This window comes from Corvus cornix, chromosome 2 (assembly GCF_000738735.6).
Source record: "Corvus cornix cornix isolate S_Up_H32 chromosome 2, ASM73873v5, whole genome shotgun sequence".
In the NCBI taxonomy this organism is placed as follows: domain Eukaryota; kingdom Metazoa; phylum Chordata; class Aves; order Passeriformes; family Corvidae; genus Corvus; species Corvus cornix.
In genome coordinates this window covers 120,384,417-120,408,613 of record NC_046333.1, presented here as the reverse complement: position 1 = coordinate 120,408,613, position 24,197 = coordinate 120,384,417, and the positions used below count along the sequence as shown (strand labels likewise).

The window sequence follows — 24,197 nt, the reverse complement described above, 5'->3', positions numbered from 1 at the left end:
ATGCCATCTGTTATGGAAATATCCTGTTGAATAGGACTTTTGGACAAATTTTTAATCTGTCATTCTCTGTTTGTAAATGATATATGGAATACAACACTTCCACTATTTTTTCATGTTTTCTTGCATAACGTCTTTCATCCAAGTTCCCTGATTCACCATGCAAAGTACTAGCTAATTGATTATCTCTGGTATCAATGAAATATCACTGAAACTAAAACAAAGAAGGATCAGCTTGACTACTTTGACTCCAGACTAAGCTTTCTGCTTACTCCCAAATGTGAGACTCAGATGGAAAACCTTAACTTTTCAATCTGAAAATAAATTTCAATACAATTTCATGCTATGGAATGAAAAAAAAAAAAACAAAACCCAAACAAAAACCCACTGAAAGTCTTTTGTTTCCATTGCAGTGTGAAATGAAAAAACCTGAATCCTTGAAAGCTAAACTGTCATACTCTGGCCATCTCTACCCTTAATGAAAGGCATAGTGCAGATCATACATCCCTATAATATTAAATTACAGGAGTCATCAGTACAAGGCCTTTCTTAAAACCCAGTGATATTATGAGTGAGGATGTTATACCAGACAGAACCAAAACCAACACCATTCATTAATCTATTATGGATGATGACACGTCAAGCTAGACTGGACCATGAACTTGGATCCTTGATGATGATTCAGGTAAGACTCCTTGAAGATGTGTTCTTGAACTCCCATTCATCAACCTTTCATTTGAGCTAATACTGTCTTACACTTAATTCATCTCTTTACTTGTAAAATGATCACACACCATTCGGAAATTATTAAGAGAAATGATAAACTGACAATGCCATATTTGAGTCAATGTTCAAAGTAAAACCGTAATTTCACTTACTGCTCTATTCTGCGGTAATATGAGACAGAGTGTGTGTCCTGGTTTCTTCTGGGATAGAGTTAAATTTTTTTCCTAGTAGCTAGTATAGTGTTATGTTTTGGGATTAGTACCAGAGCAAAGTCAAGAGCACACTGCATGTTTTGAGTTATTGCTAAGCAATGTTTACACTAAGTCAAGGGCTTTTCAGCTTCTCATGCTGAAGACAGTGAGAAGGTTGGAGGGGCACAAGAAGTTGGGAGGGGACACAGCCTGGAAAGCTGACCCCAACTGATCAAAGGGATGTTCCATAACATATGGCATCATGCTCAGTATATATGGGGGGAAGCTGGCTGGAAGTGGCTGCTTTGGAACTGGCTGGATATCGGTCATCAAGCGGTAAGCAACTGCATTGTCCATCACTTGTTTTGCGTATTCTACTAGTATGAGTGTTAGTAGTATTATTATCCTCCTTTACAGACTCATTAACTCTCTTTATCTCAAACTACAGGTTTTCTCCCTTTTACTGTTTTTATTCTCTCCCCCATTCTGATGGGTGGGAGCGAGCGAGCAGCTCCATGGGGCTTATGTAACTGGCAGGAGTCAAACCATGACACTGTATTTCTTCAGTAATGTAAGGTGTGCATTACCTTAGGAGCTAAGTAAGGCAACTTGAAAAGATTTACTGATATTTACCTATTTACTAATACAAAATTTTCAGACAAGTTTATTTTACAATCTTTGTCTGTGTTATGGTTCTCTGCCATATATAAATATGCAGCCAACAGACCTACATTTAAAGTCTCAACACTCTCTTTGAAGACAAAGGGAATTTAAATTGCATGATCTACAGGGCATTCAGTAGGGCATTCAGACTTTAGAAATGACAATAACAGTGAAGACCAAAATATGCTTGCTTCTATGTTGTGGGCTATCTTGGTAAATGCAGCACGTTAACTGAGCATGACACCTGTTGCAGCAAATGCAGCACATCTTGGACAACTGTAAGTTAGCACAGTTATGCCAGATGAATTTGATGATCCCATAGCCAGGTTATTGGTATTACTTAGCTACTTTGTTCACAGGTCCCTATGCTACGTGCTGCCACAGAGAAAAGTCCTCACAACACGCTTGTGCCTTAAGGAGAAACATTTGCTGGCATTTGAACAGTAGTCACCATCTGCTGGGTTTTTGGTTCATTACTGGCACAGACACAGGTAAGATGTCCTCTTCCATTCCACCACTGTGTTTGAGCCTGTCTAACAATGTCTAACTGACATCTGAACCTAGTTTTTCTCAAGCACCTTTCCCCTGCCCTGGAGGAGGAAAGGAGCTTAAAATAGAGGCAAGGTTCCTTACCAAAAAGAAAGACGCATCTCAGATGGGATGAACCAGGAATGGCTATTCTAGAGAAAATGTTTGCTAAGTATCATTTTTCTGTACATGTAACACACCAAAACTTCAGTAAAAGGAAACTTTTGTGGTCAAGTAATCAAAGTTTTTTCCCCTTCCACAGCCAACTATTACTGATGTTGTCATCTGTGCTGACAGTGAAGTGTCTCCCTCTCAGTTTGGGAATTATTTTGTCTTGAACTAACCAGTGATTATGATTCTTCTTACTTTTCTTAATTCTTTTTGTTAAACAGCCTTCTAAGAAATTACATTGACAGCTGAAGATGGTATACACGCATTAGTAAACATGCAGCCTTCTTTATTTACGAAGGTTTCCTGAATTCGGCAATTTTCCTCTGATGCTAGGTGGTTATGTATTCAGTGAATAATTCCTGCCTTTTCCATTCCCCCAAGAAAATCACATAACGTAAGCACATCAAAGCCATTGTCGATAAGGAATTAGCAAGGGATCACCCTGTGGAGGGTCTCTCAGTCTATGAATACTACTAATAAGGTAATAAGTATGAGAGTTTCCTCAATATGTAATTGCTTACTCTTCATCTCAGCAGGTTTTTCTTTACCTAATCATCAGCAAAATAACCCATGTAAATCACAGAATAGTCTAGTTGTTTGATCAGTCCCTTTCTTTGTGTTAGCCCTTTGATATTTAACCTCCCATTTCAGCCAGCTTTACAAGGATGTTTTCCAGAGAAACAGTATGTCTCATTTGATGCTATATTAATCATTTGGAGAGAAGGTGCATGTTGCTAGGCTGGCAGTAAGTGTATGCATATGAAAGCAGGGCCAGTTGTGAGTCACAATGAGTTTCTTCTGCAACAGACCAAGAGCCCTTCATCTTTATTGACCTAGGGAGCAGGTCAGATATGACGGCTGCTGTAACAAAGACATTTCTTCAAGGCAAAAATGCCTTTGCAGTCACACCAGCTAATCAGTCTGAAAATCTCAATTTTATTTGTCTTTAGAATACTTCAAGATAACAGCACAATATGACCGAGATGCTAGAGGAAAGGCTAATACTCAATCTTTTCCAGGCCATGACAGACATGCAAATTAACATCTGACTGGAGATCATAAGCCTTTTGGCAAACTCCAAGTAACTTTTCACCTACTACCTAAAGCAAGCTCCAGAAGAAAGTAACTTCACCAGATAAATAAAAGTTTGTCTCTATTACAAAAGAAAACAACCCCCCCCCCCCCCCCCAAACAACTAGAAAATGTTGTTGTGGTAAGCAATGGGATATGGTGTCTCGTTTTTCTCTAAAAACATTTTTCTTTTCCCCCAGCTTGTGAGAGAGCAAGCAAACTGCATGCTGACTATAGCACATTTACCTGTTATTTTCTATGATCAAGTGAATTGTGTGCATGTGGATGCTGAAAAGTAGTAACTTAGGATCCACTTGGATTCAGGCAAAGGACCAAAACTTTCATGTGAACCACAACAAAAGAAGAATACTACTTCCACCACATTCCTATCCTGGGGCACTTTCTCCAGCCTTACCTGAAGAAGTAAACTTCTAAGGTCACCATAATGGAAAATCAATACGCTGACACTTACGTATGTGTCACACTGGAGGCAAAAAACTTAATACTTCAAAAAATTGAAATTTAATTTCATAGGACAATTTTAAAAGAAGAAAAATCTAAGATAATGAATGATCTCTTCAACAACAGAATAAGCTCGTACCCACAGAGATACATGACACTGTAAAACTACTCAGAGATTAAGGTTTGTAAGTTGTCTGGCAAATATTCTAGGGATCTTGCTTTCTATCCTGCTTCATGGGATGAAAAGGAGCGTTTAACTGCTTGGCTCCTGCTGGTTTTGAATGAAAATCCAATGCTTCATTAATATTTATCCCTTTTTCTTCTAACATGCTCTCTTTTGGGAGTTTCAGGAAAACCAGCAATTATCACATCAAAGGTCATCAGTCCACCAGGGAAACTTCAATCCTTAACTGGTGGAGAATTGCTGCAGCTTTTGCAAACATCTCAGATCAGGCGAGCAAGTGTTTTCCCTCCTCCCTTCCCTCCTGTGACTCTTGTTGGTTTTATTTTAATCAGCTTAGAAGACCTCCTTAGTTTTCCTTGATGCCATACACTATCTTAGACATCAAAAAGATTTTTATACTGCTGTTATATTTATACAGAGGGAATAAAAGAACAACAATGATTTAACCGTGCTGCACAAGAGGTCCAGTCTGAAACAGTCTGAAGGACTCTGCTTAGATTTCCCAAAATATACTTTTGTTAAGGTCTGTTCTGAAATTATTTGCAACACTTTTGTTTACTTCAATAGTAACTGTAGCATTAAAGAAAGGAGATGGTCCATGTGGATGAAAATGACAGAGGTGTTCAATTTACTGCACAGCAGAAATCAGAACCACTGAGAAATGAAGACTCTACTCCAGCCAACAGCAAGTGTTAATAAAAAAGGTTTCAGTCAAATGACCAAGATAAATCAAGAAACTGTTTTCAAAATAACATTCTTTAAAAAAATAATAAATTCTGTGCTCATATTACTTATCTTTTGGCTTCCTAGCCTCTGTGATTGTGCCTTTTGAAAGTATTTTTGGCAATCCTAGGTACTAAAATGTGTTTATTTCTTTCTTCCAAATGAGAGATAAGTTTTCCTGGAATCATATGATGCCAAAAGTTGAGATGTCTGATAAAGGAGAGTGAGCTGGCAGTGCTAGAAATGTGCTTTCTTCAGGACCGAGGAAGACAGATCTGATGACACACAATGGGAAGGGCACCACATTCATCTGTGTTTTCAACCTCACTGGAGAACGGATGACCAAACATCATTAATTCTTAGTATTACTTTTTTGGACTCTCGTATGTTTGCACAATGAATTGATTTAGGTATGTAGGAATCCTGATGTTAATCAAAACATGACTTCTGTGTCATGTAGCTTGCTAGCTTGGACAGCTTACCTCCACAAAAACAAAGTATCATTCAGTGCTTAAAAAAATAATAAAAATAAATTAAAAAATAATCAATCAACGAAACTGTCAGGGAATACTGCTCCACTTTGTTGGAAGTATCATTTCTTTCTGAATACTGCTTCTGCCTCTGATTCTTTGTACAAATCCTGTAGGCAAGTTGCATTAATCTTTTCTACTTCATATGTGAAGCTGTGCTGGGAATGTGCTTTCAAGATATTGTCAAGCAAATCTGAATAAATTTATCCACTTACTGCTTTAATGTAATTAGTTAATTGATTTAAGTTAACAATTTAATCCATGCTCCTCAGTGCCTCCTTTAATGACGGAGAATCGGAGGGAACACTCCTATGTACCAAGCCAAATCAGCTGTATGTTTCTGAAGCATGGTTTTCACTTTGATAGAATTTAAAGGTTTTAAATCCATGTTTCTTTTCTTTACAATAAACTAATTTCACATCTAAGAGAGTGGGAAGCCACAAAAGAAGCCACAGAACATATGAGTCTGAAATTTCAGCCCTTCTCTGTACTGCAGCCATCTTATCGAAATATGAGCTGGTATGTACCTCCTGCATGAGAGAGTTCCCTCTTCATGAAACTGTTTTGGTGAGGATCCTGTCCTTGTACTCATTTTGATAGGTCAGAAGGGGAGTAGTGGGAAACAGGCAGAAGAATTGTTTCTTCTCCCGGACAGAAGAAAGCTGCTGTCTTACTGTGTACTGGCAAGGCTGGGAATAATGGCATTGCTACTACAGCTTTACATCACATAATTGCCTTATGTTCCTTGGACACCTTGCTAATGCAGGGCCTCCTCTAAATAAATGTACTTAAGGTGAATATAGTAATGTGTTTTTACAGTACTTTCATATTACTGCACCTACTCCTTGGATATTCAAGGGTTCAGCGTGGTTGGCCTAGCAAAGTAAACTCAAGAATTAGCTAGGAGCATTTTTTTGTGTATAAAATGGACTTTGTTAAAAAGTGACATGAAATGTTAAACAGTTGGATTGTTCAAATATCTAAAGTGACTAAACATTTGAACTTGACTTCAGAACATGAATATTTTCACAGCAAAATATAGTGTGTTGAGGAATTTTGCCTACGGCTATGGTATAAATGAACTAAATCATCCCCTAAAAAAGAGACATTTCTTTGATCTTCCACTGAGCATGTAAAATAAAGGAATTGGTAGAGGATAGCAAGCAAGCTTTCATTTGAGCAGTGAAATTGTATTGTTTTGTTTTATGAATAGTACATTTGGCCACACTGGTATTATCATTTTCTTAATTCCTAGTTACTGCTCTGTTTTTAGCCCAATAACTTTGGTACAATTCAGACAGATTTGACAAACACAGTAGAAAGAAACTGGAGAAGCGACTGAAAGAGTTTCACTCCAGTGGACCTAAAGTTCACTCATGTGAGCTAAAAGGTAGGAAACCATTGGTGAGAGACAAGGAACACACCACAGGTCTGTCATGTGAAAGCTAAATATGCTGAACTGCCCTTAAGTTAGATCCTTAAAGTTGAAAATGACAGCTGAAACCACAAAGACCTTTTTTAAAAGTTTCTGCTATTAAAACAGTGACATTATTCATCTTGGATAAAAATCCCCTAAAGATATAAAAACCCTTGTCCCATCAATGCTCAGCTGCAGCACTGTGTCATGTGTGACTATGAGTTGTTTAAAAACACACTGAGGCTCTGAAGCTGCTACAGAACATTCAGGTCCAGGAGAGTCACAGGACAGAAAGGATGTGCTAACAAGAGCTGCTCTAGATGGTGTGATAAGAACCGAATTTCACCTACAAAGAAATGGTTCTGAGCATTGTACCCAACAGATTATCTGCTTTCCTGAATTACAGTTCGGCAACATAGACAACTTGAAGACAGATTAGTTTGCTTGTTACATACATACACTAAAAATTTCCTTAGGGAAGCTTTAGGGAAAGATGTGTTTCTATGAAAGAGGCTTTCTTTTTCCAACAGGCTGAGTAAATTCAATTGAAGGATACAGTATCTGGATTACACAGTACGGGTAAATGTTGTACTAAGTACATTGCGTTTTGCATTTTAATTAAGTTACAGTGTGTCTATACACTACCACAATCACTGTGAAATTAAAACTTCATGAGAAATACAGCATTTTCATTTGTTGGCCTCAGGTACTGCACATTGCAAGACTGCTGCTTGTCTAGACGCAAGGCCATGACTAACTGATGATTAATTACCTTAAGTTATACTCTCATCAAATTCATTACTTTCCTAAGTAATTTCTTAAATGACTTAGCTCATGTAGGCAAACTTGGGCAATTATTGACATAGTTCAAATAATTAAACACTTGTAGCAGAAAGGCTCAAAGAAATACAATCAAACTGAAGTCTTACCAAATGTGAGGTTTTCTCTGGGGTCACAGGCAACAGATTTTTCTGGCTCCACAGAGCTTTCAGAATCTGTTCCACATGGCGTGTCTTTGGTCCTTGTTTTGATAAGAAAAGATTGAGGGACTTGCCCCGGCAATTAGCAAGGCATGGTTGGAACTACCTGTATTAATGGCAGTTCCCAATGCACTTCACAGACAATACTGACAGTAATTCCCTTCTCAGTTTAAGCAGCGTCTTAATTCTGCCACTGTTTACATTAAATGCTAGGAAGTTTGGATCAAAATCTTGACTACAGTTATGATCTAGAAATACTTTCTGTATGTGATTGTTACCATCTGGGTCAACAGCTTTGTATTTTGTCAAATATCAATCACAACTGGATCAGACTGTACTCCAGTGATAAACAGGACTATCCTAATATAACTCTTACTGATCTTTCAAATTGTGAGGCTAGTTTAATTCATATTTTTAGAAAGTTCTTGATGATAAGTTGCTGTAGAAATCAAAAATATCTGCAGCCCATAGAAACTTTTTCTTCAGCACAATTAAGATATTTTTCTTGTTACATTTTCTTTAGTTATGTCTCAGTCTTGTCCGTGTCTAACAGAATGTTTGAGGTTTCTGGTCACTTACACACAAACTGACATTATAGTTTTAGAATTGCCACTACTTGAATTAGGACTTTTAAATGAAAAATTAAAAATATAGAAATTAATACAGAGTCATAAAGAAGATTACTGAATGATCCAAAATTTTATTGTCCGGAATTCTCTGCTCTTGACAAAATAAAATCAAGAGCCTCTAAGAATAACTTTATTGGAAGTGTCTCCATCAGATACAGAAACAGCATGCTTTAACTAAGCAACTTTCACAGTCACCATAAACCACTAAGATTTTAATATATCTGAGGCTAGGCTTTCAAGTTTACTCTAGAACATATGTGTCTCACTGTCATATGAAGAAACTACATATGAATGAATGTTAAAAGTGTGGAGAAACCAAAAAATTAGTGCTGGAGTCCTATTTCATGCCAGAAGCTTTCAAGAGCAGTCCAGTCACAGTGTCAGCCTAGGATTGATGCACTGAAGTCTCCTGATGTAAGTACATTTTAAAGATGAATAGACATCTTTAAAATTGATTACTTGTTGACAACCTAAAAACATCTATCCTACTAAAACTAAATAAGCACTAAAGTCCCCTCAATTTCTAGCTATCTAGAACTGACTTTTCTGATTGAACACAAGTCCTTGCAACTCCTCCTGTCACTTCAAAAAGACGTTAGTTCAAATTTAAAAATTAAAATAAAATAATTTGAAAGACTTAGAAAAAATTTTTTAAAAGGACCAAACTTTTGAAATCTTGTAGCACCGTGCCTCCTCTAATAAACCTCAAACTCCTCTTCTAGAAAAATGGACTGTGGTTCAGAAGCAATTGCTTGACTCCCTCCACCCCTTGTCATCTGTCAGGTGGATTGCCACCAAAGCCAGCTCCACTATAGGTTTGGCAGAGCAACATTGAGCCAAAATTAATAAACCCCAGCTGGATACAGGTCGACACTACCAGTTTGTGTTTCCCAGGGACCTGGTTTACTATGGAGCCAGATAAGATTTATATGGGCTTATTATCTCCAGCTCTGTGTAACACAAAAGCAGCTGTAGTGATTACAGAGTTGAGATGCTCCTGGAAGGACTTTAGAAACATTCATGCAGCTCTCTGCTTCATCTAGTATAAGTGGCATGAATAATCTGCGACACATGGCTAATTAAGTGCTGACTATATCCTGCTTATGAATGGGTGCACAACCAATGTACCTAGCGAGGCAGTGCTGAGATAGAAAAATTTAAGAGCTCTAAGCTGAAAAGAAATTCAATCCCTTCTTTTTCTAGGCTGTCAGCAACTTGTTTTGCACAGAAAAACAAGACTGAATCTTGTTATTTAAGGGAAGGTCAGAGAGTCAGATTCACCTTCACGCATGGGATCAAGCATGAAAATCTATGAATCACTTCAGGTCTGTTTTGACCACTTGTAAGTGCTCCACTGGTTTTGGGCTGAGCCTCTCTCATGGTATGAACATGGCTCTGAGGCCTCCATCATACTTAGTTCTAAACAACTTCTGAGTGTTCTTACTTTATGGTATTAATCATTATTTGGAATTGTTCAAATGCTACAGAACTAGTGCTCTAACTTCTGGTTTTAATATTTCCATTGGAAATGAGTAAGTGTAATTGACTTACGTAATGCTTAATGGGAGTTAGCATTACTAAATGCTTACTGACCACCCTGAATATCGTAAACATGAAAAAATAATCTAGAGTTACTTGCCTCACAAATACAGCATATCTATCCCTCCTGTGACAGGTAAATAAAAGTAAGGTAACCATACACTGGATTTGAATAACACCTGAGGGCCACATAACAGAATAGGAATTTATTCATGTTAAAATCACAATAGTTTTAATTCAATCACTGTCTACTTTACACATACATCTGCATCTTCTTAAATGATTTCCCTGGGTGAGATTCACCTCTACACTGCAGACATCAAAATTTAATTCTCAAAATGTTGGTAGGTGTTTAAGGTGACAGTCAGAGAGCAATCTAGCCTGTACAGCTAGGGGAACCTGGAAACTATCTGACTGTCCAGGTGCAGTTCTCCAAGCTCCACTGCCTGTATTGACTCAAATGCTATTGCCTGTAATGGGAGTCCAAATATTCACACCCTAGCACCCACATTTAGGTGCCTTGATCCAGCCCAGTAGATGAAGTAATTGGTGTCATTTTTTGAGCTATTGCCCTACCTTTTTTACTGAAAAGATATTGAAAAGCACAAATTTGAAAGTTTTAGGATATACTCAACCTACTGTGCATACGTGAATTAAAATCTCCCTGATGATGCTCCTTCAAGTTGTATGCAATGGTATAACTATCGTACAAGAACAAAAGTTGCAGAGGAAGAGGGTTAAATAGTGGCACAGTTTCATAAATTTTCATGATTTCTCAGCTTGTGTCAGGGAAGCAGTGATCAACACTGCAAAACAAGGCTAGAAATTACACCTGTGTCTTCAACTACATCTACTTACAGGTGCACACACACTTATATGTATTATGTTCCTTTCTTACGCATGCATTTAAAACTTAGTACATTTACTTTCTCATAAATGGGAGAGAAAACATATCAATGTCTCACAATCCACAGCTGGGTTGAAAAATACAGGCTTGTATTCAGAAGGAAAAATTGCAACCCTGAATTTTATCAATACAAGCAAATAAAATACTGTTGCCTTTGGAAGAGTGACACTGACATAAGACTACACTTGCAGTACTAAAAATATTTATTTACTGCTTTTCCTTATGCTTTAGAGAAGTTGTGCCTGAGTACTCAATGCTACTGTGAGGGAAAGCATGACCAGTTTTGTCCTCTAATATTTTTTTACCTTCTCCTGAAGCCTACTGTATCAATGTACTCAGTGGTGCTCTGTTTCCCTTTCTCTGCTCAACTGAGCTAAGCAGGTTCAGGAAGATGTCTGTATCCCAAATTCTGCTATGAAAAGCTTGGGGGCAAACTAAATTGCATTTTCAGGTTGTATTTAGTCTCATCTTTTTGCTACTTATATTTCTTTTTGCCAGTTTTACACCTTTTTCAACTTTCTACAGAGATAAAAATGCAACTAGGAAGAGAATAAAAAGGAAAAGACTCAGTGAAGTGTTTAAAATTACGGAAACTTCGTTAAGAAAAAATGTGACTAAAGGGAAGAGAGAAAGGGGGCAGTGAAACAAATGGCACAGATGTGAGAAAGGCATGTCCATGTACAAGTCTGTGCTGATTAAGCTAATCAGGTTCAGTTAAACCCTTGTACAGGCACTTCTAGGAACTGTGACATATACAAACAAATTAACAATCTCTGTCAGTACTTGGGTCACTATAGCATGAACCAATGTGCTTTTCAGCAAGTATGCAACAAATCACATCAGTGCCCTTTCAGAGAAACTTAGGGGCTTAACTTCACAAGACCAATTAAAATAATCCATACCTATCGTGCTGCACAGCTTAAGATACCTCAAGTTCTTTGGAGACCTAATGCTGGGCTTCTGGGTCTGCTCAGTTGTCACCCTGTCTGTGTTGCACTAATTGCTTGAGATCCTGCCTTTTAGCTAAAGCTGTTTGGGAGATGCAAAACAGGCATAATTCTCCAAAGGAGTCCAATTTGTCAGGCACACATTATTCATGGAAAATTCATGGGATGCTGGGGATCCCACAGGAACTGGAAGTCTGAATTTCAAGGGATCCTGTTCATGATGATATCTGGAGATCCAGGAGTGTTCCTCAGTCACCAGGCAATGGTGACAAGAGGTTAAATATACCTCTTCTAGGAAAGCTGGTCCAGGCAAGTTCCATATGCTGGAGAGGAGCAGGAGGGGGGCTTAGTTCTGCAGGTCAGATCACTTGGTATGGTGATGGGCTGCTGGCATTCTTGAGATATTTCTGCTTCCTATCAAATGAAAATTTTGGGATAATGTAGAAACAGTCTAAGAGCAAGCTCTGAGACCGAGGACATGACTTCAGGCGCCAAGCATCTGTTTCTCAGAGAAGACTGACTGTATCTGTGTTTGTGTAAGAGAGAGCTATCTGGGGTATCCATCCCCTTGTCATCCACTATAAGCTGTTATCATTTCCCCTTGCTTAGATCTCATGCTGGGAGGAAAAAAACCTACCCCACAGATTGAAGGTGTCAGATAATACTTAGCAAATTCTATTCCCAGAGCATTCTAACCTAAACTCCCTTTATTGCCTTTTGCCTTAGAGAACAAACTTTTCTCAAAGCGCTCTTTACCACTCCAGTGCACAGGAGGTCATCTGTATTGTGTGACTGTTTGGGAAATTTCAGGCTCCCATCTGAGTGGCTTAATATATTTTCTGATTGCCTGTTAGAGATGACTCACAACATTGTGTAAATCTGGTATTGTTACATGACTTTGTCACTCAAGAACCCAGGAAGGAGCAAGGAAAGCAGCAGTTCAGCTCTGCTCCTGAGTTTCAGCTGTTTGATCAGGCTTCCCTCCTTAAGAATGGTACTTGCAAAGTTTCACAGAAGCTGTTGTTTTTTGTAACTGCAATTGTAAGTCTAGCTCGACCTACCATACCTAAACATATTTTAAAGGAAATGTTCTTAGGACTAAATGTATAAATGATTCTTTCTCTTTCTGATCAAGAAGAAATTTTCTACCTATGTAAAGTCAGCTTCAAAATTGTTTGCTATTTAGCTAACGGCATAAACATTCCTTTGGGAGGTCTGAACTAAATGAAGTCATAGATTTCAGAGCTGGAGGTTTAATAATTCCCTCAGCTGCATGCTCAAAGGCACAGGGCCCTCTTGGGCAGAGGCTACACTTTGCCAAAGTCATTGAATGAAATCTAAAAAGACCCTGATCCACTCAAACACAGAAACAACTTGTCATTACTTGCACTGTCAATACCTGAAAACATGTGACCTTTGCTGCTGGCAAAGTAACATCTTATAGCCCAGAGGTACATCAGACGCGCTTAACATAGAGTCAGTCGGACACTAACATTAATCTAGGGCTTGTGGACTTAGGAGAACCACAAATTTTCTTTTATAGCTTGAAGCAGGTCAAACATCTCCCTTAATTGAAACAGTTTTTGAGTTTTCTCTGCAGTTTTAACAGCATATATTATTCTACTGCTCACTAACCCCTTGTTTAGTTTGCTAGGTTCCATAAAATTACACACCACTGAAAAGGCTGCATTTCAGTGATGGGTGAAATGATCCCTCTTGTTTTCTTTATATAGTGAAGTAACAGTGCTACTCGAAAATGTTTTACTTTATTTATGCTTACAGGACACGTCTACAAAAAGAAAAAAAAGTCAGTGAAACATTAGAGCCAGAAATCTCTTATGCTGTTTTTTAGATAGAAGGTGCACTCATTTCAAGTTTGCACTCTAAGACTGATCTATAGAAGTATTTTGCTGCTATTCAATATACTGATCAAGAATGCACATAAACTATTACCCTACATGAAAATTCAACTTGCAAAGTGATGCTTTATTATTCAGCAATATTTGCTTAGTGAAGAGCAAATTTAGAACCAATCCAAGACCAAAAACTGAAGAGAAGTCCTCCAAAGATAGATGTCGTTTTCAGCTGTTATAATGGTGATAACCTAATGAGTAACTCATATAGGACATCTAAAGTTTGGAGCCAGCAAACTTTTTCTACAGGAATATGTCTAATGTAGCCTATACACCTTTAGTAATAGTGATTTATAAGATAGAAATTATGTTTGTAAACTTGCTTGCAGAAGCTGTATAGCTTTAACAGGGTCGCTGTAACCACCATGAACCACGAAAGGCATGGGATCCTTATGATACTGGGCATACGACAGAGTTGCACATTAATGAATATCCCTGCAAATTTTTCAGAAGTCAGTAGAACAGTAGAGCTGTTCTGCCTTTGATACATTCCTGGAATGAGACAGATCCACTCTGCTCTCTCTCACCACCATTTTTTCCACCTGTAAGTATTGCTGTATTGCCTATTCCAGTTAATATCTATTGAGTTAATAGTTAGATTTTTGTTAATGTTGTATTTCAGCATCATGCTTCACCTTAACCTCTCTTTATTTTAATCCCAACCTGTGTTGTGTGTGATACAACATTCAGTTTGGAAGAAAAGTCTCAACAGAGATCCAGCAGAAAATTGCCATGCACCTGAGAATCAGACCATGCATTCTGAAGTTGATAGGATAGTAGTTGGTACTAAATAGAAGGAAAATCATGGGGAAAAATAAAAATTACCCCTTCTACCCCAAAATAGTCTCAAAATACATATTTTCTTTTATAAGGTTAAAAATTCATCATGATCCTAATGAATACTTTGAGGCATAAAATACATCCACTATTTTCTGAACACAACAGAATATAATCCATCTGGAATTTTAAGTGTAACTAAGCATCAGGCTGTGCAAACACAGCTGACCACTTCCATGGCATTATGGCCATGGGGATATTTATGAATTTATCTAAATCACAGCTGAAATTCAAAGTCTAAGTTTTCATAGAAAAACTTTTGTTGTCTTATGGTATTCTGGATTATTTAAATACTTCTGCAGAGTTTTAAATATTCAGGAACACACAATGTACATGATGGTTTAATTTGGTACCATTTAAACTATGAAGAGTTGTGGGGAAGGCCTGCTACCTAAAAGAAAAAGTAAATATGTGTATAAGAATCTAAAAACATAGGTGAAGATTGTTTTCATTTCAGTTACAATTACTGTGTCATCATATCTTTATTTGCTTTCAATTTGTTGCATGGTTGAACATCGTCACTCAGTCATGTCCCTGGCTATTCATAAATATAAAATTAATGACTATACAGACCTGCTTTGTTAATCAGTGTTTATATTTTATTGCCTCAGTCATCTTAACTTACATCTCACAGGACATCAAAATCCCATAGAAGCTCTGATCACTGAGGGGTCTAAGAATGCCTTCAGTGGGAACTGTCGCGCCCTGTAGCTTCCAGGATCGGTTCCTGGAGACAAATATGCTCACTGTGTGATACATGGCTGCTGTGCCATGAAGCCTGGGATTTCTCTGTGGCATTTATGAGCATCCCACTACTGCATTACCCAAGCACTTCACCATCTTAAACATATCTGTCCTGTGAGGTGGTGAAGCAATGACTGTGGCATTGACTGTAGCACTGTCATACAGGAAGTCTTGCCCAGAACAAGAAGGTGGGACTAGGTTCCTTCAAATACCAGCTTAGCCAACTAACTAGGGCACCAGTTTTCTCACTGCAATGTAGCACCAAAGAAGCTGAGAAGGGGATGACATTTTACTTAGTGAGTCTCGTACATACACCTCTCCCTCCTCTGTACATACTCCTATATATTAAGAACTACAAAACTGGCTGGAAAGCCCTGAATTTTGATTCCACATGAGGAATAAAGTGTGAAACATGTTTGAGTTCTTCCCCAGAAGTAATATCTTCTTTAGGTGAGAGCCTGCACTTCACTTGTACCTGATCTGGTTGCATGTCATGCATGACACAAACCTACTCCACCTACATGTGACACAGATAATAAGCCATTTTCTTCTTCCTTCTGGGAACAGATTGAGGAGGCAATAGGGAAAATGATTATAACTTAAGGCAACAATGAGAAATGCTGCCTTATAGCTGTAAAACTGCAAGGCAACAACAAATGCTGGAAAGTTTTACCGTTAGTGTTTCTTGGCCCCGAGTCAGTAAGCTGCCTCATGGCTATGTCAATAGCACATACACTTCTATAAACACATGTCCAAGTACTGTTCTCACTGCAAGTAGATTTAAGCAGTTGCAGATACATAATTTCTTTCTAGATGTCCAAAAAAGTCCTCTGTGAACAAATGTCAGGCTTACCCATACTCCTCACTCAAAAAGCATTTACAGTTTTAATATTACTTTGTCTCACCACTTACATTACATTAGGCAGTTCTGCCTGTTTTGCATAGTTTTGCTTTAACTGTTTTCTTCTTTCATTTTGGTCTTAATATGTAAAGCCACAGAAGAGCTTCCTTTCTAGTATTCTTTTCTTCCTTTCCCTGAATATATCCTGTGATACACTTCCTATGTGAACCTCACGAAGATCAACAAGGCCAAGTGTAAGGTCCTGCATGTGGGTCAAGCACAAATATGGGCTGGGAAGAGAAAGGACTGAGAGCAGCCCTGAGATAAAGCCTTGGGGTGTTGGTTGACAAGAAGCTCAGCATAATGCAGCACTGTGCACTTACAGCCCAGAAAGTCAGCGGTACCCTGGGCTGCCTCAGAGAGCGGCCAGCAGGTCGAGGGAGGTGATTTCACCCGTCTACTCCACTCTCGTGAGACCCCACTTGGAGTGCTGCATCCAGCTCCTGGGAGTCTCAACACAAGAAGGACATGGAACTGTTGAAGCACATCCACAGGAAGGCCACCAGGATGATGAGGGGGGGCTGGAGCACCTCTCCTCTGAAGACAGACCAAGACAGTTATGGTTGTTCAACCTGGAGAAGAAAATGCTCCAGGGAGACCTTAGGGCAGCCTTTCAGTACTGAAGAGCAGGAGAGGGACATTTTATAAGGACATGTAGGGATAAGACAAGGGGGAATGGTTTTAAAAGGCAAAAGGATCGATTTAGAGTAGATATTAGGAAGAAATTCTTCCCTATGAGGGTGGTGAGGCACTAGCACAGGTCAGCCAGAGAAGCGGTGGATGCCCCATCCCTTGAAAGAGTTCAAGGCTAGCTTGGATGGGGCATTGAGCAACCTGGTCTAGTGGAAGGTGACCCTGCCCACGGTGGGGATTTGGATCTAGATGATCTTTAAGGTGCCTTCGAATCCAAACCATTCTATGACTAGGATTCTATAATAAGTAAAATACAAATGATTTTGTAGGCCTAATTTGTATTTTTGCAAGAAAAACACTGAGATACTCCTGGATCAAGTTACTGGAAGTAGAAGTGTATAGCTGAAAAAAAATCACAGTTCTTAAATGTTCATCTGAAGGGAGATATTTGGGAGGGCTAGAGGAAATAATGACACATACAATTCTTCTACAAAATCCACCTTAAAAACATTTCTTACATGAAATTTTAGAAGTATTTTTATCAGACGATGAATGTCTTATTTTGATGCCCTTGCATGGTTATATTTCTCCAGTATGTAATGACTGATACTGGACAGGAAGGAAGTGACTTGGCTCTTGCAGGAAAAAACCCACCACCTAAATGTAGGAAAAAGTTCATAAATACTTCCAGAGATCAGTAATTTGACAGCTTGATCTTGAAATCCTAAGAGTAAACTTAGACACAAGTTCCTGCCTTCATTTTGGTGCAGGTTGGAAAGGAAGCTGTTTGGATCTCTTTTACTCTTGCCCGTGTCTCTTTTCCAGAGCACACTCTGAGCACACTGCCCACCAAACTGCTGACCGCCTGTTCCTCATTAAGGCATGTGGTGCAGAGAAACACGCCAGTAAGAAAACCAATGAAGCAACATAATCAGCAGCTGAGAACCCCTTCCCACTAAGTAGCAGGAGGAAACGAAGGAGAAAAACCTCATCCTTTCCCTTTGCAGCTCTACTGGTGTGAACTAATTTAATAGGGATGAGCAGCCACAAAGGCAAAGAAGTTAAGTGACATGTGGTAGGTTACAGATCTACTAAAAGCGAAGCCAAGAATCTTCATTTTCACAGCTTCTAAAGGGAAAGCTCTGAGATCACAGACTATCTACTGTATTGACAGTCTGTAAAAAAACACCCTCTAGATCTTAATCAACAGTGTATATAGAGCAACATGGAAAAGGCTTATGTGTGAGAGTGTGATGGGAAAGAAAACCAAATGGAAAAGGCACTTGTTTACCAGGTCAGATCAGAAATGTGATGTAGGCAAGAAAGTCACAAAACGGAGAGGAAATGAAGGGGCAAATTAGTGTATTCTTCTAATACCTAATTTTATCAGCTGTAACTATTGTAGATAGAAATAAATCACCCTAATGCCTTTAGGGGGAACCACCCCCCTTATCTTTCAGCTAATAATCCCCCTTCTACATAACCCACTTTTCCTAACTTAGAAGCTTGACAACTTGAGAGGAAAAAGAGTTGAGAATGAATCAGCTTTCTTTGCAAAAGTGGAGTATACTACTCAGAGAGCTAAAGTTACTGATAGAAAAGATCACTCACGGGGGATGCAGAAGCAAATAACTTCCTGGCATGCTTGTTGGCAGATAATCTTTCTGTGGGTGCATGTCTTAACTTGTATATGCATGCAACATAGAGAGGTACCTCTGTGTTAGAGGACTTTACCTACGGAACTTCCCTACTTTTGATAGGTATTTCCTTGTGACCTTTTAGCAGAAGTGAAAGAAAAAACCTCTAGACAAGGAGATGGAGACACTTGACAAGATCCTGGCTAGGGAAAAGCTGCCTGATTCAGATTCAGCACAACTTGGCTGCATCCTGTGTAGACAAATAACAACAATGAAATATCACAGCACAGAAAAAGGAACCCTACAAAAAGACTGTAGCTCTGCTGTACGCCTGCTAGCAGGACTCTCAGCAATACCTTGCTGATAGGCCAGTGACTGTGCCCTCAGTGTGCACACAGTAAAATGAAGGGTGGTGCAGTGAACTGCAAGAAAATTTTACATGCTCTAAAGCTCTGTGTGTCTGTTCCTCAGCTTCCCAGCCTCTCCTAACAAACTACTGACTGTTGGGATTTTTCTGAGTTATTCTGTGAGACCCATCTGACCATCTACCCAGGTTTCTCTTGGAGACACCGCTGGTCAGCACAGTACTCTTGGCCTCAAGCAGACTCACTCTCCTAAGTCCTGTAACATGCAAGCCTCTCCAGCTCTCTTTTCAAGATCATACTCATTTCAGATGAACTGAAATGGGTTTTTCAACCTCTTACACTTCCCAAAAATAAACTGGGAGCCCTACACATATATTTGGAACTGGGACTGGGATACATGTGTGGGCAGTAATGAAAATACATTTCTAAAAGATCTGACCCTCAGGGTTCAGTTGTATTCAACTTAACTGAAGTTGGCTCCTGGAATGTCAGCGGATAATGTGCCAGGAAAGTCTTTGCACTGAAAGTGTCATTAATATATTATATACATAAGAGACATGATTTTTAAGCTTCAGGTCAAAAAGTTGCCTTTGCATTTTTCTTGGAACTTTCCAACTACTTTATCCATGGTGCAAGTGATAACACTTTATTTCATAATAAATATTCTGAAGGCATTCCTAATACTGACAAATATGAATTACATTTATGTACATTCACAGTTATAGGTTCATTGTATGAGGTACTATGACCCCAAATCTGTAGAGAAAAGGTATGTTTATAAACTTTTCTTGTAAAATCTCTCTAGAACAGTAGATAATGTAGTCAATGAACAGAGAACCGCTAAAGTTTCACATCAGATAAACAATGTTCAAGCTTTAAAAAAAATAAAAATTAACCTTTGGATCTGCAAAAATTGCTTGGAATTCTTCCAATATAACGTCCTTCTTAAGATTATTTGGGCTTCTTGCCTTTGGTAGACTGGGAACATGACCAAAATGATCACTTTTCATTTCACTGAGTAGGACTGAAAGGTATGGCAAATAATAATCTGATCCATTCTCTTCATCAGAATCAAGAGCACTCATCTATATGATATTATTTCATAACTTCCACTTCTGTGGAAATCTGTGGCATCCATTTTCTTGGCCCTAGTCTGGTTAACCTCTTCAAGAGCAACCTAGGACAATTATAGATAAATATATAGATAAGTGTAGTAAAAATTTAGATAAAGCTGGGAGAGAAAATTAAGATGGAAATTAAGTTAATGACTGGATCACTGGTATAGGACAGCCTGGGTACTGTGATATGCTGCATGCAAGAAAATAATATGTGCTTTATATGGGACCAATATGCAGCCACACATCTGGAGGGAAAATAAAGCGGATTGAATAATCTTATGTTAATTCTAGTAATTATGAACCATTATCTGAAGATTGGAAATTTAGATATTTTGTTAATTAAAATAAACTATGAGCTAACATGTCAGAGAGTAACTGGTTCCAAGAAAATTCCATACAAAGACTTGCATGTGAAATAAACTTGATGTATACCAGCTGTCTTTCACTGCTAGTAATGTCTTAATTTTAAGTCCAAATTTACCTCTGCCACACATATACCTGCTATTAAATCACATGCATTTGCAAATTGTTTAACCAGAAATACTTTATGTAAATGAGGTGACAGAAAATAATACAGTTGAGGGAAAAAATGAATCTCAGAGCACTTCAAACTTCCTGCTCTGTATTCTGTCATGTGGCTTTATATTTTTATTTGTTAAGCTGAGATGTATGATTTGATACTCAGTCTATTGCCATAATTCCCACATCACGAGGTCACCACACAACTTGCTATGAGCCCCTAAAAGTCAGCCAGACTTTGAAAGCACATAACTACCACAGATATTTTGGAATTGCTTTGGCAGACAGCTTGCATAATGATTTTTCTTTACCATGACCAGCTGCATACAGCAAGATTAGGTTCCAGTTTTCATAACCGTCATGTTCACATAAACAAGGGAAAACTCCAAACCATTACTTTTCCCTTAATGTATATCTTTCCCTACAGGAAAACTGCACTTTTATCTTGACATAACTGAAGCCTACTAAATATTCCTTTTCGTAAACTCAAGACAGGCATACATTTTTTCACAGGATATTATTCAATAACCATGAAACACAGAATTCCTGGATGTCTTAAAAAATAGAAAGTTAATAGTAGCAAACTTCAGATAGAAAACCTATCTGTGTAATCATTTACTGGCTTCCTAAAATGTGAAGGGTCCTTGGGTTAGTCTTGAGCCTTTAAAGTTTGGCAGAATAGAACCTCCAAAAGATTTACTACAGCTTAATTATTGACCTGGCATAATACTTAAACTATGTCACACAAGCTGATGGCTTATTTGGTTTAATTAATTACTGACTACACATTTTATTTTTATACCTTTGAAAATTTCCTGAAGTTAATGTGCCTTGGTTAATTTTCATAGCATTGGATAGAAGTCTGTATGTCTTGCTCAGTGGATTTATTATGGACAAAACCTGCAAAAAGGGGAGAACACATTAATACTTACAATTACTAGGAATCACACAGTTGTAACACAAGCTCTGTTCATACTGGATTTAGAATTTTTTTGCAAAACTTAACTTATTAATTCCGATTTACTTTGCTGAATCACTCTGCAGAACCAAGTTTATCAACATGTAATTACCTTGCTTGCAAGTTAGCTTGTTGCTATAGCTAAAATAATAGAAACTTAGAGCCTTAATATACCCAGATTCTAATGAACAGTTCAAATATCTAGATGTCCATCAATAAGTTTTATAACTTGTCGGGATGTTTTCTGAGAATATTTGTAATATTTTAATTGAAATTTCAGTTTTGGAGTTACTTGTCTTAGCTTTCATAATTGTTCACTTGTTCTTTACTAAAATGAGATAATATTAAAATCATACATAAATTAGCACAAACTATTCTATTTTGTCTTTAGGCATCTGAAAGGTAGCTACCAGTATCTGCTTTATTAATCTAAATTCCCTGCTCATCTTCTTCCTTTGATAAAAACCAACTGGTTAATATCTACTTTCTCAGCTTCTGAACTGAGCTATTATTAAGATTCCAGATTCCATAGGTGACATCCAGATAGATGACAGAAAAAAAGGGCTTTGTTTCATTTATTTTCATGAACACAGGAAATATTTTGTTGACACGAGCCATAGTTTCAGCCTCAGCTAGTCACAAGCTTCTGACAGAAGAAACACCACCTTCCCCCACCGTCCCGGCCACAAGTCTCCCCCGCATGTGTCAGCACACCCATTCCTGGGCCTGAGGAGAGCCAGGTGAAAGAACTAATCTGTCCAAGTACTAATTGTGCCAGCCAAAACCATTAGCGCAAACCAGCAAACAAGATTAGTTTTCAGATGATCAGCTCTTTCACTTGGCTGCCTGTGTTGTCACACCAGTTCCAGTGCTGTCACAAGAAAGGAGGAGAACCAGGAGTCACCACACCAGAAGTCAACATGTGCAGCTTGAAGCCTCACCTTGAACACGTGGGCACTAAAACCACCAGACAGTGCTTTCCTGCCTAAAAGTCAGCCCATCTGTTAAAAGGGCATCTCTCTAGACTTTCGCTTCCTGTGCTGTGAAGTCTTTGTCTGTCAGTCTGTCTGCTCCCCTTCTCCAGGATCTCTCTCTCCATCTGGTGCACCACCCTTCTGGAAGAACAGCCAGACCCTGGCTGCCCAATGCTGGTGCACTCTTGAACAGCTCAGAAGGCTGGCTTTGGTTTTGGAACAGTCATTCTTTACTGTTTCTTACAGCTGTTTTTAAGGGCAGTGGCAGGGAAGTCTATCTCTTTTGAGGCTGATGAGTGCAGTTAGATTCTTCATTTGAGAACTCTGAAAGGTCAAACTGAACCTTATTAGGAAAGCTCTGGTGACTTGCACAGACACCAGCAATGCGAACAATGAACACAGATGGGGAGCATTATTTCATTCACAGCTGGGTACCTGGGACCAAAAAAAAAAACAAACCCAGGACAACTGGGGCATTTATAGCTCCCAGGGAATGGAGGGGGAGGAAAAAAAGAGAATGAACTCTCCCTTCAATAAACCCAAGCTGGAGATAGTATAAATCAAAACTGAGGAACCTGAAATACATACAAGCCTAATATGCTGCTAAATGAAATGTAACCTTTTCTTCTCTAAGGCAGAACAGGTTAATACAGTGGCATAAACAGTGGATTCATTGTCTCAGTTAATTGGAAAGGATTGTGAATTTTAAATCATCAGTTTTTAGGCAGCCAAGATTGTGAAGGTCTGAATAAGCTTAAATCAAAAGCTGCCAGTATTTGGGAACTTAACAAATTACCTCATGGTTATTAGTATGCCATAAATAAGTACCTGCAGTATTATGGTCCTCTAAATCTTACCTTTTTCTTATGCAAGAAAGAAATATTATCATTATTTTTCCACTCAGTTCAGTCTTTTTTTTCTGTAATAAATAAACCAATAGAAAATTATAACAATTTCTAAGCAACAAACGTAATAACAACTTGAAAGAAAAAAAACCCCAAACAAATCACTTTATCAATACATTACTTCTAGGAGTAAATTCCAGCACAATAAGAAAAACATTGCTTACAGTAATGTTTTTTTGAGCTGTCCCATAAACTTCACTGGGACCATTGTCTCAAATTACAGCAGGGAGCAGTTACAGCAAAGTACATTGGTACTGCAATTTTCTGCATTTATCAACAATTCTTTTTCTTATTTAATTATTTTCTTGAGAAGATAATACTGACAGTATATAGTATCTACAGAGGGCAATAGCTCTCTAAAGCTGCTTCTGCAGGTGCAAAGCAGGAATCCAGCAAGACTTATTTAGATTCCAGCCAGTAAGTTCAGTTAAGCCTGCTTCCTAATAAATCAAAATACAAACCAACGTGCTATTAGGTTTTCAGTTTGGTAGTGGCCGTGAAAACCAATAGGTTTTCTGCAATTTCACCTTGAAAATTTAAGCTCAGAATCTATACTGAACACTCTTAATGTTTAAAAAATACATAGGCATGAAATAACTAGAGAAGTGAAAATTAATATTATTGTATTACCTAATAAGTGGCTTTGGATCTCTTTATTGAAAGATTTGTTTGTCCAGCTTTTAATAATGTATTATTTTTGTTGTTTGATTTCCAATTTTTTTAGCAGGACAGTCTAGGATAATCAGACTGATGGGTTTCTTCGACATTGTCACTAGCTACTATTGAACCTTTCTGCTCACCATTGATGTCTTATAAAGTTATGGGCAACTAACGAAGACTTGTCTTTCTCTCTGGATATCCTCAGCACTCTTGGGCATGTATATTGCTTGGGCCAAGAGGTTAGGAATTTTAAAAAGGCACTCTCATAGTGAATGATCCTCAAAACAACTTGTTTGTCCCAATGGCCAGATAAGCTCTCCTCTGACCCCACCATAGGAGCCAGCAATGCTCTGCCGACCTTCTGAGTG

The 24,197-nt window shown here is 38.3% G+C and overlaps 1 protein-coding gene across 11 annotated transcripts in view; it reads right to left on the bottom strand.

Moving 5' to 3' along the window:
* Positions 1–24,197, bottom strand: part of SULF1 (sulfatase 1) — a 124,762-nt gene that overhangs the window by 77,417 nt on the left and 23,148 nt on the right. For 8 of the 11 annotated variants that reach the window (XM_019289181.3, XM_020584064.2, XM_020584061.2 and 5 more), the window contains one exon: positions 21,135–21,232. The exons of 2 other annotated variants lie outside the window; for them this stretch is intronic. The gene's annotated coding sequence lies outside the window, so the exon portion shown is untranslated. Of the gene's footprint in view, positions 1–21,134; positions 21,233–23,121; positions 23,164–24,197 lie in introns of those variants that run through there. One more of the 11 variants, XM_020584062.2, reaches the window with a different exon arrangement.